We start from the raw sequence: 15,836 nt of genomic DNA, 5'->3' as shown, positions 1-15,836 counted from the left end.
TGTGGAGTAAAATTCCACACTGGTAAAGAAGAATGAATAGAAAATTAGAAAATTTCTTTTTTCTTCTTCTTCTTTTTTTGAAGAATGATTCCAATGAGACTTAGTGATACTGTGGGCAAGTCTTAGATATGTGAGATCATCCATGTATTTGTAGAATTACAGGACTCTTAAACCCAATTCAGTGATCCAAGAGCATGAGACTGATGGTGTGGTAAGAAGTATGCTGCAACCTTCCTTTTTCCAGGAATATGCCTGGATGTGATTTAGGATATGCCTCTCAATATCTTCACTGAGAAAAACCAAGACACAACTAAACACAACAACTCAATTTGAAGTGTGAGCTTTCCCCTTCACAATAATTTTCTGAATCTATTTGTTGTAAGGCTGTGGTCAGTTTGCAGTTCACCAACTAAACGCAGTGAAACTTCTCTAAACACTAGAAAATATCATGGAAAGTCTTGATTGAAACGTTAAGATGGCAATGTCTGCATTTCCATCATTAGTAAATTGCAAGGTTAAAAGTCGCAACTTGCTAACATTGAGGACATGCTGCAAGGGTAGTCTTGGGGGCTTTGATGTCAAAGCTGGACAGGGGTGAATGAACTGCTATGGAAGAGTATGAGCAGATTGATCTTGTTTTCATAGCTGAGATTGCAAGAGGACTAGCTAATTCTTTGATGAAAATCAGATGCAAGTTTACAAATCTGCAACACACTCTGAATATATTTACAACCACAGATATTGATCTCTGAGGTGCTTGTCTGCATCTGTATGTATAAGATACTGGCATCTTTACACGACTTTTCAGTAGGCTGAAGATGTAAATCTTATTGTCATGTATGTTTACATATCCTGTATACCTTGGGTCCCAAAAAAGACCAGGACCTAGCATTCTTACTGTGTGACACCTTATCTTCTGGACTTTTGTTAACAAAGGTTTCAGTTCTGGAATGAAGTAGTAGTTTATTTCCAGCCATCATCGTCTGTTTCATAGTTTAAATTAACCTGAGGGATGTCACCTCGAAGAGAAGGCTGAAAAGTCTCTTGGGCATGCTGACAGTACACTGAATTTTGTAGCACAAATTACAAACTATTTTAGTGCCAGTTTATATTTGGTATATACAGCTTTGTGTATTGATTGTAGATTGTTCCCAGAGACTGCCAAAGACATATTTTCTGGTAATCCATGAAATAAATGCTTAAGTACATGTATGAGCAAAACTATTGTCATTGATAGATTTTATTTTTTATATTTTTTTAAATGGATGTGGTATTATTGTTCATTTACTCTAAAAATATATCTTTAAATGTATTTTTGCAATGATAACAGATTGGTAATAGCTGTGATTCAATTTAAGAACTCTCCTCCTCAGTGTTCCATCCTTGTTACATTTCTCAAAAACTATTAGCAGAGAATGTATATAAATATAATTCAACAAAGAAGTATACCAAGACATGCAATATGGCTGTATTAATTGCCTAGTAAATTCATCCACCTTCCCAATAGAGGGTTGACTTTATATTTAATGCATAGAACTTAACTTTGTTAAGTAAAGGTCAGATTTATGTTTGAATAAAAGGGTTTTCAGATTCTAGTGGGAATTGTGTGCATTTATGTTATTGTCTGTTTTGTTTCCATTACTCATTTTATCTTTGAATTCCTCTGTGACATTTGAACAAGTTACTTCATATATATGTGTCTCACTTTTCACAATGTAAACTGGGGACTACACAGAAAATTAACCCACAAAGGGTTCAGGACCCAGCTTAATTAAAGGTTGCAAAGGCAATTTTGTTCCTCAGAGTAGAGGCAGCTTTTTATCACAAACTATTATTGTGGTTAAAATAATTTACTGTAGTTACTTGGGTCCATTTTCTTCCTCTTGTTTTATGCCAGTGTAAATCGTATAACCTCCATAAGAGTTTTCTTCATTTAAGACAAGGATGTTGGCAGCGTATCAGGTGCCTAGTGTCTCAGACAAGCTGTCACTCAGGCCCTTCTCAGCTTTTGAGAGGTATTATGAGTCCCCCGTACTAATTTTACTTCAGTTCAGTTAGCCCAAGCTCGTTGTGTCTATTTAGAAAGGGCCGAAAGTAGTCTTGATAGCAATCAAAAAATATGGGCATCTTGATGAACACTTATGGGAAACACAAGACTTGTAACTGGGAAACACGAGATATTTCACTGTGCTGGAATGTGAATAAGGGAAGAGAAAGAGACTCTGTGTTTTAACTCCCTCCTGGGGCTAAACATGTCCCCTCAGTAAAGGATATCAAAGGCAGCTGAAGGATATCTTATTAGAGCTAAATTACCGGGCAAGGTGGGCAGGAATGACCAGAGAAAACAGTGGGTTTAGATCCCTGCAGAATAACAAACTCCTGATTTCCTGTGTTGCCCTTTCTCTTGGGGATATTTTGGTAACTGGCCAGTCTCAGCCTGGTGGTGGATGAGAGGCAACTGGCCAAGTGAATAGCCCTGATGATATAAATAATGATTGAAAGGTTAAAAAAGCCCCATGTGACTAGCTGGAATCATAGGAGCACGAGTAGACTAGGTATGCCAATAAACACATGGCAGCACATTTACTGCAGTAATTAGATATATACACAGTGTTTAGGCATTTACCTTATTTACTACTTCAGAGTGCTTATCCCTCATTGCTGTGATATTCTTTCATCAGTCTAAGTTAAAAAAAAAAAAAAAAAAAAAAGTTATTTACTTGAACCGGGTGAAATAAAATAAAACCAAATCCCAGACTAGGAAGTTTTTCTCCAGATTCCTTCCACGTTCCTTGGCATCTTTGATGTGTGACCCTTGCCACCCACTACCCTCTCTTTCAGTCGGCCCTCCCTGTAATAGCCTCCAAATGAAACGATCATCCCCAGGACCAAAGAGGAGGCTGTGGTTTCCATAGATGACTGCCCGCTGCAGGCACTGCTTACTTGTGGTGTTTATTTCAGTCCCTCCTAGCTACAGTGCCTGGAGCTGGAAGGGTCAGTCCACAGTTTGAATTGGCATATTTTTAAGGTCTTTTCTATTATGAAATATTTATGAGAGGAAACAAGGTTGGACATTCCTGCAACCAGTCCAGTGTAAGAACGCTATGTGCCTTCCTCCCCGAACATGAAAATGCAGTCAGTTATTTAATGGAAGACTCACATACCTTGTTCCTTTACATTTCAAGTGAGCTGTCAGAGGAATGTAAACATTTATTTGGAGCGAGCCTTCAGGTAAAGGATTACCATATGCCGCACAAGGAAATTCCAGCATGCCCACCAAAATTTATGCTGTGGAGAGAGCTATGAATAGAAAGTTTGTACACTGTTATGAATATGGATAAAATACATCACTCATGGCCGGGCTGTGGCACGCAAAATTGAAAAACACATATTTTGGATCACTCAATATTTTCAAAAATACATTTAAAAGAAAATAAACACGGGATCTTGTGTGTTCATTTACTGTTTGAGGTACCTTCAGGGAAGAGAGACATCAACAATTTTTCTTCCAGACCACTCACTCCTCTTGATAACAGGAGGTTCTTTGGGAGAAAGACATCATGCTAATTCCTGGGATCTCTTTGTTTCCTTAGCCAGTACCCATTTATTGGGAGTTTACTTGGTATTCAGAAGCAGCAAAAACAAATGCATCCAGATTCAGTTTTAAAGGTCAGAATTCCTCATTCTTGGCCACCTCACAAGGTGACATTTTCATGAGTGTTACATGACCGTTGTTCACCTCGCAAATAAATGTAGTTAACATTTTTATTACTATTATTCTATAGTTTGCCAGGCATCACTGATGTTTTCGGTATGTTCAGCATCAGTTTCTTTTGAAGAGAAAGATCTTCTTCCGCATGTGTTAAAAAGAGATGTTAAAACTTGTGTTTGCGAGAACAGCCTTCATGCAAACCAATGTCTTCTAAACCCCTCAGCAACATTGCACTGCACTATGCAATGATCATATCAGTGCATCAGAGCTTGCTAGGAGGCCACACAAAACTTCTGCATTCCAAATCCCTATGTCAGCCCCCTCTAAATGTGTTTACTGTAGTGCCTCACCAGCTTTTTTAAGTGAGAGGGACTCACAAGGGTGATGTGATCTCACTCCAAGAAGTGTGTGAGAGTGAAAAAACTTAGTGTGGCATCAGGCCCAAACTGTCCAGATTATTTAGATCTAGAAAAAGGGAGAAGCTTGATGTGGGATAACAAAGTGCCTTGATTATCTTTCAGTTACCACAAAATTGGTTTATTTTTAACTGGAAATCACACCTCACAATGGAAAGAGAATAATGAGTAAAATGTTATTAATTTAAGGTCGTAAGATTTCTGCAGCCTAAAGATTAACAGCCCAAACCTAGCTGGAGGATAGCTATGGCACCCATTTGCAAGCTGAGTATCAATGAGCTCCCCAAGAGCACACGCACACACACACATACTCAGTCACTTGTCCTTGTTATCTGCCAGCGCAGTCCCCAGCACCCATTGCAGAGGTACTGTAAATTATGTCCCTCATGGAAAAATCTGAGTGCAAATTTGTACCTGAAGTTATTGTCACTGAGAAACAACAAGGATGTATGTGTTGTGATGAAACAACTACGTACATGTAAAGAGGTATTACTTTGTTGTAGCAGAGAGCCATAACCACCGAGTGGAAGCTTTACTGTAATGTAGGTGAGTTGCCAGTTGAGGCTGAAGGAAAAAATTGATCTCAGTATTTTTCCTTCAGTCATGTCTTTTAGAATAGAGATGGTGATATAAATTCTAAAGCTACATCTAAGAGCATTTTCCAAATGTTTTTTGAAATTTATTATGTTTGGCACCATGACCACTGCCCTGGATAGCTTGTTCTAGTGCCCATTTTGGTGATGAAACAATTATTAAGAGCAAATATTTGGGAAATAGAGGGTGAAGACACAGCCATTAGGATTTTAACATTAAATGAGCATCAGATGCCTTAGTTGTTAATTCTTATTCTAATGTAGCAGCTGTATCTCTGATCTCACTGTAAATAAAATAAAATAAAAAAGTCTACCAACACTGGGATTAAAAAATTCTGATGCTTGTGTGACGGTTTTTAACTCAAGGAAGCAAAGAATAATATTTAAATGAAATATGGTATCATAACAAGATTGTGACTTCAGACCATTCAGGGTCATGATGTTATGAAGTTAATACAGCAAAAGCTCAAGGTACTTTCACCAGTTTCTATCCCCCCTTAGACAAGAGGCTGTCAATGATGGTGAGACAGAGAGAAAACAAAATTCAGTGTGCTCACTGCAAGCTTTCCAAGAATTCTAACATCTGATGAATTTTTAAACATGAAGCCCTACCTGAAATATCTCAATCTAGCAAACAGAATACCCAGTTTGATCCAGAAGTTACATTGCAGTAGACAGTGATAAATGGCATCAGAGTCCAGCACCCACCTTTGAAAGCTGAGTGCAGGAACAGGGAACAAAAAACTTTCTATCCTTGTACCTACTTGCACAAACACCGTAGTAGGTCTGATCCTCCACACTCTTGTTTCATGCCTCTGTGGATGTAAATCACATGAAAGGGCTGCTTGGAAGCACTGCCCCGAGGAAAGTTGCAGTGTGCCCTCAATTCCTCCTGGGTGGTGGGCTTCTGGGCGAGGCACAGCCCTTCTAATTATGTCTCATTAGTATCCTCAGGGCCGAAACAAATTTAAATACTACGATTTGGATAGAAAACATACTAATATCTCAGAGAACCAGCAAACTCACTCTGGGGCATGAGGGCTGTAATTTGATAGGAGACTCATTTCTTGTGACAACTCATAACACCCATGTCCCACTGCTGGTCATCTGCTCAGTAAGAGAGGAACAGAAGAGACCATCCCCGAAGGCTCCTGGCCAGAAGACTCAGTGGTGACCAGCACTTCTGAACATGAATTTGGATACAGATTTTTTTGTGAAAACTCTTTCTAGAAGAAATGTGTGTCATACAATAATTTATTGCTGAGCCTAAATCCCAGGTATTGCAATTATTTCATCTGCTTGAAGGTGTGCTAGGTATATTCACCGCTTCATGCACGCTGTTAATTTTTGCAGAAAACCCTGTTATCCTTGAAGTAGAATAAGAATAGCTACACCCGAGTTTGCCTATAATTGCCAATCTCATAGTTAGTGGCTGTGTTTCTCACTTGGGCCAAGTTCCCAATGCATAATCAATGACACACAGAGACAGGCAGGGATAAGAAACAATCTTGTTTTTAAAGGTAATTGATGGTTGGCGCACATTATTTGCTGCAGGCTGCTTACAGAAATAATATACATGCACATGCGTGTTGATTCCACTCCAACAGTATACCTGTATGTACAATTTATCTTGAAAACTAAACCTCTCAGGGAGAAGTTTTCATCAGTGTTTTCACCTGTGGCCTCAGAACAACTTCAGCTCTTTTCAGATCCATTAGAGCAATTACTGTAACAAGGAAAGTTTTTCATTAGCCACAACAAATAATTGGCCATCATGGAAGCAGACTTATTTCCATGGGGGGGTGCAGATGAAGGTATGTGGCTGGGTTAGAGTTTTTGAGACAGACAGCAGAGGTCTTACAGGTGTTAAAAAAACTCTGGTAATGTACTGTACAGGGAGCTGTTGGAGAGGGTCTAGAGGAGGGCCACGAAGATGATAAGAAGGCTAGAGAACCTCCCTTACAGACACTCTGAGGGAGCTGGGCTTGTTCAGCCTGGAGAACAGAAGGCTGCGGGGTGACCTCATTGCGGCCTTTCAGTACCTAAAGGGAGCCTATAAACAGGAGGGGAATCAACTCTTTGAAAGGGTAGGTAATAACAGGGCAAGGGGAAATGGTTTAAAGTTGAGGGAGGGAATATTTAGGCTGGATATCAGGGAGAAGTTCTTTACTATGAGTGGTGAGGTGCTGGAACAGGCTGCCCAGAGAGGTTGTGGATGCCCCATCCTTGGAAGTGATCAAGCTCAAATTGGATGGGGACCTGGGCAGCCTGGTCTGGTATTAAATGGGGAGGTTGGTGGCTCTGCCTGTGGAAGGGGGATCCTTCAGCTCCCTTCCAACCTGAGCCATTCTGTGACTATGATTCTCTGATACCTAAAGCTCACAATGCAATATTTTATGTATGTAATACTCCCTTAGGATATATATTTTTAAAATATAAAATCTCAGGAATTTTAAATCAATTTTGTGATTTTGTGTTAGGGATGGGGCTTAATCATTTGTCATTTCTTAATGTTTAAAATATAATATTTACTGTTATTTTATGGATTTCTTTAAAGCTCCTTTGTTGACAGTTTTCAATTGCAAATCCCAGGTGTGCTTGTGAATTGCCTAGTGTTGTTTCTACTAGACTGCATAAATATAACAGTTTTTTCAAACTGGAAAGAAAAAAAAGCTCAACAACAACTTGCAGAATAAACATATGTGCAAAATTTAGTACATGAAAATGACAAATGTTTCCTAGCTTGGGAAAACAAATGCCAGTTGAGAAACACTGTAAATCTACATAATTTAACAATCTTGAAGAGAAGAGGAATCATAGATTAGGACATCTGCTTGTCTTATTTTTCTTACTTAATAATTTTATTTTTTACTTAAGCCAGGAGATTTACTTGTTTTCTTGTTCTTGTTGACTACTTGTAATTTTACCCTTAATTATGAGTAACAAATGTTAAGACAGGTGAGTTTAGTCTTATTGCATCATTCAGAAAATGAGCAGAGAGAGAAAGATATCTTCAAGTAGCTAATATTTAAGATAACAAAACTTGTTTCTCTTATGGAATTACACTGGTTCTTGTGGTACTTCCAGCCCAGTTTTCTAAATGCATCAAATTCAAATATAGAGGTAGAATGACTATCCAGATTTTACTTTTTTTTTCTTTCACAGTATTTGACCTCTTCAAATCTTCATGTAATTATGAATATCTATGTTAATTATTGCTGTATAAATGAGACATTTGAAGACATAGCTCTTTCAGTAGTGAATTGAATGCTTTGCATTAATTAATTAATGAGTAATGAGACTACAGCTGCCATGCCTTTGTAAAAAACTTGAATCCTTTCCAAATAATGTTTATATTATAAATATGACATCTATATATACAACTACCTGTAGCAGAACTATGTCATCTACATTTCAGGGATGTGAGTGTGATCAAATTAAATATAATTTGACTACTGATCAAATTTTTGTTTTGTTTTTGGAACATTTTTCTTACTTTTGCTGATAATAGCAACTTTATAGATTTCAGGGAACTATGTTTGAAATATAAAATTGTATGTGAGTGCCAGTAACTTTATAACTAATTTACATACACAAAAGTATGTTAAATAAATAAGACAGTCAAGAAGTACAGTAAAGATTTGGGTTGTATATGTTTTTCCATTGATGGTGCAGATGTTTGAAGGTGAAATTTCTGTGACAGGCCTATCTTGTGTACCTGACATGCTGTTAACAGAAAAGCAGCCATTCCTTGTTGTTTGTAGCTGCTGATGGATGGTATTCATCCTCAGGCAAGGAATAAGTTGGTTCTTTGGCTTGTCAGGACAGCATTTTTCTCCTCACTGAACCTGTGTCCTTCAAGCTAAACTTCCCATGTACATTTGCATCCTCCAAATAACAGTGTCCTTTCTGGGAAGACTGTTAGCTAAGAAAGTCTCACAAAGGTAAGTTTACTGCTTCTAGAGTAGAATAACTCTGTTGGTAGTGACCTACAAAGATCATCAAGTCCAACTGTTTGACACTTGAGGGCTCCCCAAAAGCTAAAGCATGTTACTAAGGGCATTATCCAAATGCCTCTTGAGCACTGACAGATAAAGGGCTCAACAACTTCTTTAGGAAAGCCATTTCAGTGTTCGACCGCCCTCAAAGTAAAGAAATGTTTCCGAATGTTCAATCTGATACCCCCCTGGTACAACTTTTTGCTCTTTCCCATGTGCTGTATCATTGGTTACCAGGAGGGAGCAGAGTTTGGCAGCTCTCTCTACTTCTCCTCTTCAGGAAGCTGCAGAGATCAACGAAGTTATCTCTGAGCCTCTTCTTGTCTGGACTGTACAGTCCAAATGCTCTCAGCCTCTTCTCACAGCCTTTCAGCCACCCGCTTTGTTGCCCTCCTCTGTACACTAGCAAGCACCTTAACATCCTTTTTATAATGCAGAGACCAGTACAGCACGCAACATTCAAGGTAAGGCTGCACCAATGCTAAATACAGCAGGAAAATCACCTCTTTTGATTTTTTGGCTGTGTTTAACCCAGTCCAGAATACTGTTTGCCCCGTGGCTATCAGGGCACACTGCTGGCTCAGCTTCCACTTCCTGTACATTTCCCTCTTCTCCCTCAGTTTAAGCTGCAGGTCCTTGTACAGCCATGACAATCATCTGCCTCCCCTGCTTGACTTCTTCTGCTGGAGGATGGAGAGACATTGCAGTCTCAGAAGGGTGTCCTTAAAGAGCTGCCAGCTCTGTTCTGTACCCATGCTTTTAAGGACAGTTTCCCAGGGGATCCCACTCAGCAACTCCTTGAGCAGCTGGATTTTTGCTCTACTAAAGCACAGGGTCCTAGCTTTTTGCCAAGCCTTCATTCTTCAAGATCACATATTCCAGCAAGGACCGGTCACTACATCCCAGGCTGCCCCCGATCTTAACCTCTCTAATGCTCTCCTCTGCATTAGCGAGCACCAGATCCAGTAAGGCTTCACCTCGGGTTGGTCCATCTATTACCTGGACCAACAGGTTTTCCTTGACAGACTCCAGGAATCTCCTGGATTGTCTGCTACCTGCCATGCCACTATCCCAGCAGATATCCGGGTGGTTGAAATCCCCCATCAGGACAAGAGACTGCAAGCATGACGCCTCCTGCAGCTGAAGCAAGAAGGCCTCCTCAACAGCCTCCTCCTGATCAGGTGGCCTGTAGCAGACCCCAACCACTACATGCCCTTTGCTGGACTGATCCTTGATTTTTACCCACAAGCTCTTGACTTGATCATGGCTGTTCCTCAGACACAGCTCTTCGCAACCTATTCAATTCCTAGCATAGAGGGCAATTCTTCCACCCCTTCTACCATTTCTATCTCTTCTAAAAAGCCTGTTGTTCTCAATCAGGGTATTCCAATCATAGGATTTATCCCACCATGTTTCTGTGATAGCAATTAGGTCATATTTCCCGATTGCACCATGGCTTCTAGTTCCTGTTTATTTCCCTTGCTGTATGCATTGATATAGAGGCACTTCAGTTTAGCTATTGGCCTTGTTGACTTCTCAGAAGAGCCCTCTCTAGTACCTCCAGGATACGTCTGGGGTTTTCCTTTACCTCCTCCCAAGGTAACAGTGTTCCCACACACTTCTCTGTTACCCAGTACACCCCCTTCCCTGATCATATCTAGTTTAAAGCCCTGCTAACCAGCCAGGCAGCTTGCTCCCAAGAATATTTGTGGCCCTTCTAGTCATTCAGCTCCTGTCCACCATCAGCATTCCCCCTTTCTCAAGGCTGTGTCCCAAGCCATAGTACCCAAAGACCTGAGTGTGACATCATTCACAAAGCTGTTCATTCAGAGTGTCCACCCTCCTCCTTCAGTCAGGATCCCTGTCACCAACTGAGAGGGCAGAGAACACAGCTTGCGTCCCTCATTCCTTCAGCAGTTTTCCCAGAGCCCTGAAGTCCCTTTTAATCATCCAAGAACTTCTTTTGCCTACCTTTCTACCTTTCCCTTTTGTTTATAATCAGACATTTAGAAATAAAGAAAGAAATTAATACACTGATCTTCATACATCTGTATCACTTCAGAGGAAGGAACCAGTGACTTGAACTCCAGTTTCTCCTTTACCATAAAGGGAATTCAGTGTCGCTGGTCTAAAATGAAGGTTTTGTGAAGGCATGAAAGCATACTTAAAACAACTTGACATCATACCAGAAGTTTAATGCAATTTGTTCCTTCCCAGCATAAGAAATCAGTTGTTCATTGGATGTCTTGTAGTCATCTCTGATGTTGCTTTTTTCCTCAAGTATACCATAACAGTTAATTCCATGATTTTAAAACTCCTAATATATTGGAATATCTGATAGGCCAGAAAACAGCCCGTAGATTAAAAAATAGCTTGATAAAGTCATGTTAAAAAACAGATTAATCTTTAGGCAAATTCGCATAGTTTGTAGCTTATTCTATCATACAAAAATAAATGTTGCTATACAGCTAAGAACTTTTGTTTCCCCTCTATTACTGAAGTTTCACAGCACTCTTGTTGAAAAGATACTTTTTGGTGCAAAAATGCATGTTGACTTGGGATGGTGAATTACAGGAAACAAATACTAGTTTTTTCAACTTTTCTTTCTATTTGTGATAACACATTTTAAACTGAGACCTGGTTCATCTCACAGGTTTCTCTTAGCTACTGATGGGGATTATGTTAGAAGAACAGTTACCACATAGTAAATGAAGGCAAATGAGCTTATCTGGAAAATGGTTTCTTGTTGGCCTGGGTCATCTTTTAGAGCTGCCTTCTTTCATGGCCCGTAAATGTAACCACTGACAACCATGCTCTTACCCAAGGTGACAAAGCTGGGTGCTGGAAGCTGAAGCTCTAAAACAGCCATAGGTGTCACCATTAGTTTAGGTTATAGAGAAATAAACTTCTACTGCGTTTGCATAAATTTGTGAATTTGTTAATTAGCAATGAAATTATGTACTCTTTATGGTCAAATTCCATGTTCCACCTTTCTGTAAAACCCATTCTTCATCTCTGCATGAATTTTCTCCATGGTAGATCCGCTTTAACAAGGATCAGACTGAAAGGCCATCAGCAAAGCAATGAATAGGGATAAGCAATGTGGAAAAGTATTTTTGCTGTAGTTATGGACTTTCTTCTGTGGTGGTGTCTTGTACTCCATTAGTCTGTTGCTCCCAAATTCCTGCACTACTATTCAGAGGAGTGTTGTGGCGCAACAAAATTGATTTTTGCACAGAATAATGCCTTAGCTTAAGTTTTCCACAGGACTGGATTTCGTATAGTTTAGTCCAAGATAAATTACAAGCTTGTTCATACTTTCTACACATTCGCAAAGCATGTTTGCAAGTACATTCCTACAGCATTTATAAATAATGAAGTTCTGTGCATGATAGAAAATTTCCAGAGGAAGTGTCAGGATTATTATTGAAAAAGTCTTGGAAAGGATTAAGAATAAATTAATTCGTTCAGATTTACAAATATTTGGTGGAGGCATAGGGAGTATGCTAGGTATGTCTAGTATTGCAAATAGAGTGTTTTCAGTGTATTATTTTTGCCACTTAGTGGTGAGAGGCTACATTAAAATGATTTAGTAAAATTTAGTAACTTGCAGAATCTCAGTTAATGAGACCTCTGTTCACTATTGTTGGACCCAATTCAGTTTACTATATGATGTGCCTTGTATAATGGGACCATGATCTAATTATTGAAGTCACTGGGTATCAATTTCAGTTTGGCCTCATATCTTGGGTTTTTATTTAGTTTGTTTGTTTTCCCAGAAGATGGATCCTAAATTAGTAGATATTTGTTTAAACTCTTTGATATCCTAATCTCTATATCTGCAGCAGAATATCTGTGCTGTAACTAACAATATTTTAATGACTGTATCCTCTGCAATAGACCACCATCCTTATTTATAGTTTTGTACTTGCAAATGTAATTATTAATTAATCTTAACAGGGACTAGTTGTATTTACAGATTATGCAGAAAGCCTTACCAGCCTTTTCCTTTCCCCCTTGAAGTTGTGCCACAACTTCAAAGAGAGAAGAAAACAGGATTTTATGCATTTGGATTAGCTAAGACTGTAGCATTGGATTAGGACAGAAGGATATCAGAAAAATATGGAGGGAGCATCTTTGTATGAATATGCATTAGACCACTGATCTCTTAGCTATTCATTTCTACATCTGTCAATGGTGCTACCTTTATATTTTCTATTTCTCTCCTTTTTGAAATAATGCATTCAGTAGGCTTCTGTTGCAAGATGTGGTCAGGATTGAAAACAGCCAACTGGATGCTAACCACTGTGCTCTACTTCAAAAGATGCCAAGATGGGGCTGTAAATTGTGAAAGTAGAAGGTCCTGCTGCTTAATGAAAACCCAAATCCTCCCAAATATTATTAATTCTGTAATATTTTCACAACACTGCTTAATTTATTACTAAAGGAAGGAATGTGATATTTTACTAGCATTTACTCAAAGCAGAATTTTTTTTCTTATTGCAACAGCTGGAATATAGTAAGAAACAGCCTACTATCATGCTTTTCAACCTAGTGCCTAGTTGCACCAGAGAGTTTTTAAAGTACACCTACTTGTCTAACTTTGGTTCCCCTACTGTGCTACACTGCATAGGTTCAAGAGGAGATGGAGCCTGGTTCACCCTTCATCAGTCTCACAAGCAGATTTCAAGCCCATATATGATATCAGTCAGAGTCTGTGTTTAAATTATATACAGTTTCTAAGAGGTACAATCAACCTCTCAATTTTACCTAAACATAGAGCTACTTTGGGGTGCAATGCCTTTTCTGGGGAGTGGTGGAAGCTAATACAGTGTGTCAGGGTATTGTATAATACTGTACAGTATAGAAGTTCTGTCATACTCAAAAGCTTGAATATCCCATAGAAACTCTTCTACAGATTAAGCCCTGCTTTCTGAGTACATCAGGTATAACTAGAGCTGAGTATTGTCAATAGGTAAATGAATAAAATCAGTGTTTCAGTAAAAGATCTGCTATAAACCAATTTCAATTAATCTGCGATGATTATGCCAAGCAGATGAGAATCTCTAAAGAAGATATGCAAAAACATTCTTTGGAACCTATTAAAAACATGCAGGAAGTGCAGGAATCTTATTTTATTTTCTCATTTCATGCACCTCCCAAATTACCAAGCCATCTCTATAACTTTACAGCCAGTCAGTACCATATAAATCTGTACTGTGTCGATTTACGTGTCACTACGCTTGTGTATGGCCCCAGGGCTCTCCTGAAAAAGGAGTAGCCATCTGACAAAACAACATGAACAGCATGGGGTTTTTTCTTGTTTATTTGTTTGTTTGTTTGTTTTTTCCAAAGAGAGATTATTTTAAAAACTTGGATTTTCTATTAGCTCTTGGTAGTATACCAGGAAATCATTAGCTGTTCCCAGCAATGATGAATATACATTCATTGAGTAAACAGGAACTCAAAAGTGATCCCTCCCTGAAAAAACAACAAGTGAAAGAACTCATATAAACCTAAGGCAAACCATATCAGTGATACAGACTACACATCAAAAACTCATGAATATCTTGTCAACACCAGAAAACCACATCAAGCATGTGTACAAAGCATGAGAGATGTCAGACAAGGGTCAGAGGTTTTTTTGAGCCGCAGTTATATGGTGTTAGTGTAGACATCCAGGGCTCACTAGTCAGATAGAGAAGTTTAATCATGCAAAGTGTGTACTTAAAGATTCTTTAAGGCAGTGTTTCAAAACTTCCCTCACAATATTTATTTATACATAGCTTGCTCTGAAAGTAATGCCTCCTATTAACTTTCTGAAAAGATTTTATTGGCTACATAAATACGAAATAAATATGTATTTCAGAGCACAAATACACCAGAAATAGTGATGATTTTTAAACACATTTACTACAGTGATATACTGTGTAATTCAGGAAAGAACTTAAATGGCTTACCCGCCTGCAAGCTTATTATCTGTAAGATAATGTTATCTGTGCTTCACATTGTAAGTCAACAACATAAAGCCTATGAAACATTTAAGACTAGAGTTTAAAGCTCTTTAGTAGAGAACAGCAATGCATTAATGCAGCATTAGGAGCAATATTCTTAGGGAGCTGTATCTATCAGAAAAACTTTCTGTGTTTATGATAAAAATACAGTTATCAAATCCTAGCCCTACTAGAATCTAACACGGTGGCTGCAGTCCTAACACAAGTTATCCAGCAGGATTTGTCTTGGGACTTCTGCCATGATTTTTAAAGTAAATCTTAATAATAATTTGTGCATTGAAGCCCCAGCTTTTGAATATTGCTTGTGCACTACAGTCCTCCTGTTTCCAAAGAATATGCAGAGGGCAAGGAGCAGTCTTTTCATCCTTCATTTGCACTGTGTTTTTCACAGAGTAAGAATGCTTTAGGCAGGTAAATGTTATTTCTATTTATTTAAATTTTATTTATATTTTTACTAATTAAAATAATAAGTAATGTCTGCATTTTTTTGTTTGTTCCTATACAGAAAGGACTGCATGACAAATCTGCCTTCTGTTCCGTGTACAGAACCCAAATGTAGTTCTACTATGCTTTATTATCAGTGAGAGAAAAGCCAGCTCTGTTTGCTAAAATACAAAAAGTTTCCTCTAATGTGGAACTTTTCAGGTTAGTTGGTGACCCGACAACATTTTTTCCATGAAAACATTAATGCACATTCTTAGGGATGGCTGGAAAACTGTTACTACATTAGTAGGCCTACATTTGCTATCCTCCTCTTTTTGTAAAGAGAAGGATACAGACAGAGGAGCATTACAAATGTTATGTCACATTTAAGCATTTTTCTACTTCACGAAAACTTGATTGTTAATGTAGGGGAAAGTAATCATGTCAAAGAGTGGGCTAGGTAGGCTTAACCATGAGCTGAAACTCTCGGAAACAGCTATGTCTGAATCAACCAGGTGTTAAGGCCTGGAGTCTGCTCACTGGACAAAATGAGACATTGTCGGGATGGAAGAAGCTTGATCCTGTGCCCCTTAGCACCTGAACAACATTACTTTGACGTAATACAACTGGATCACATGGACATTTTGGCAGTTCTGAACAGGAAAAACTGGAAGCCAAGA

The sequence above is a fragment of the Lagopus muta genome, chromosome 2 (genome assembly GCF_023343835.1).
Source record: "Lagopus muta isolate bLagMut1 chromosome 2, bLagMut1 primary, whole genome shotgun sequence".
NCBI classification, from domain to species: Eukaryota; Metazoa; Chordata; class Aves; order Galliformes; family Phasianidae; genus Lagopus; species Lagopus muta.
This window is presented reverse-complemented; position numbering follows the sequence as displayed.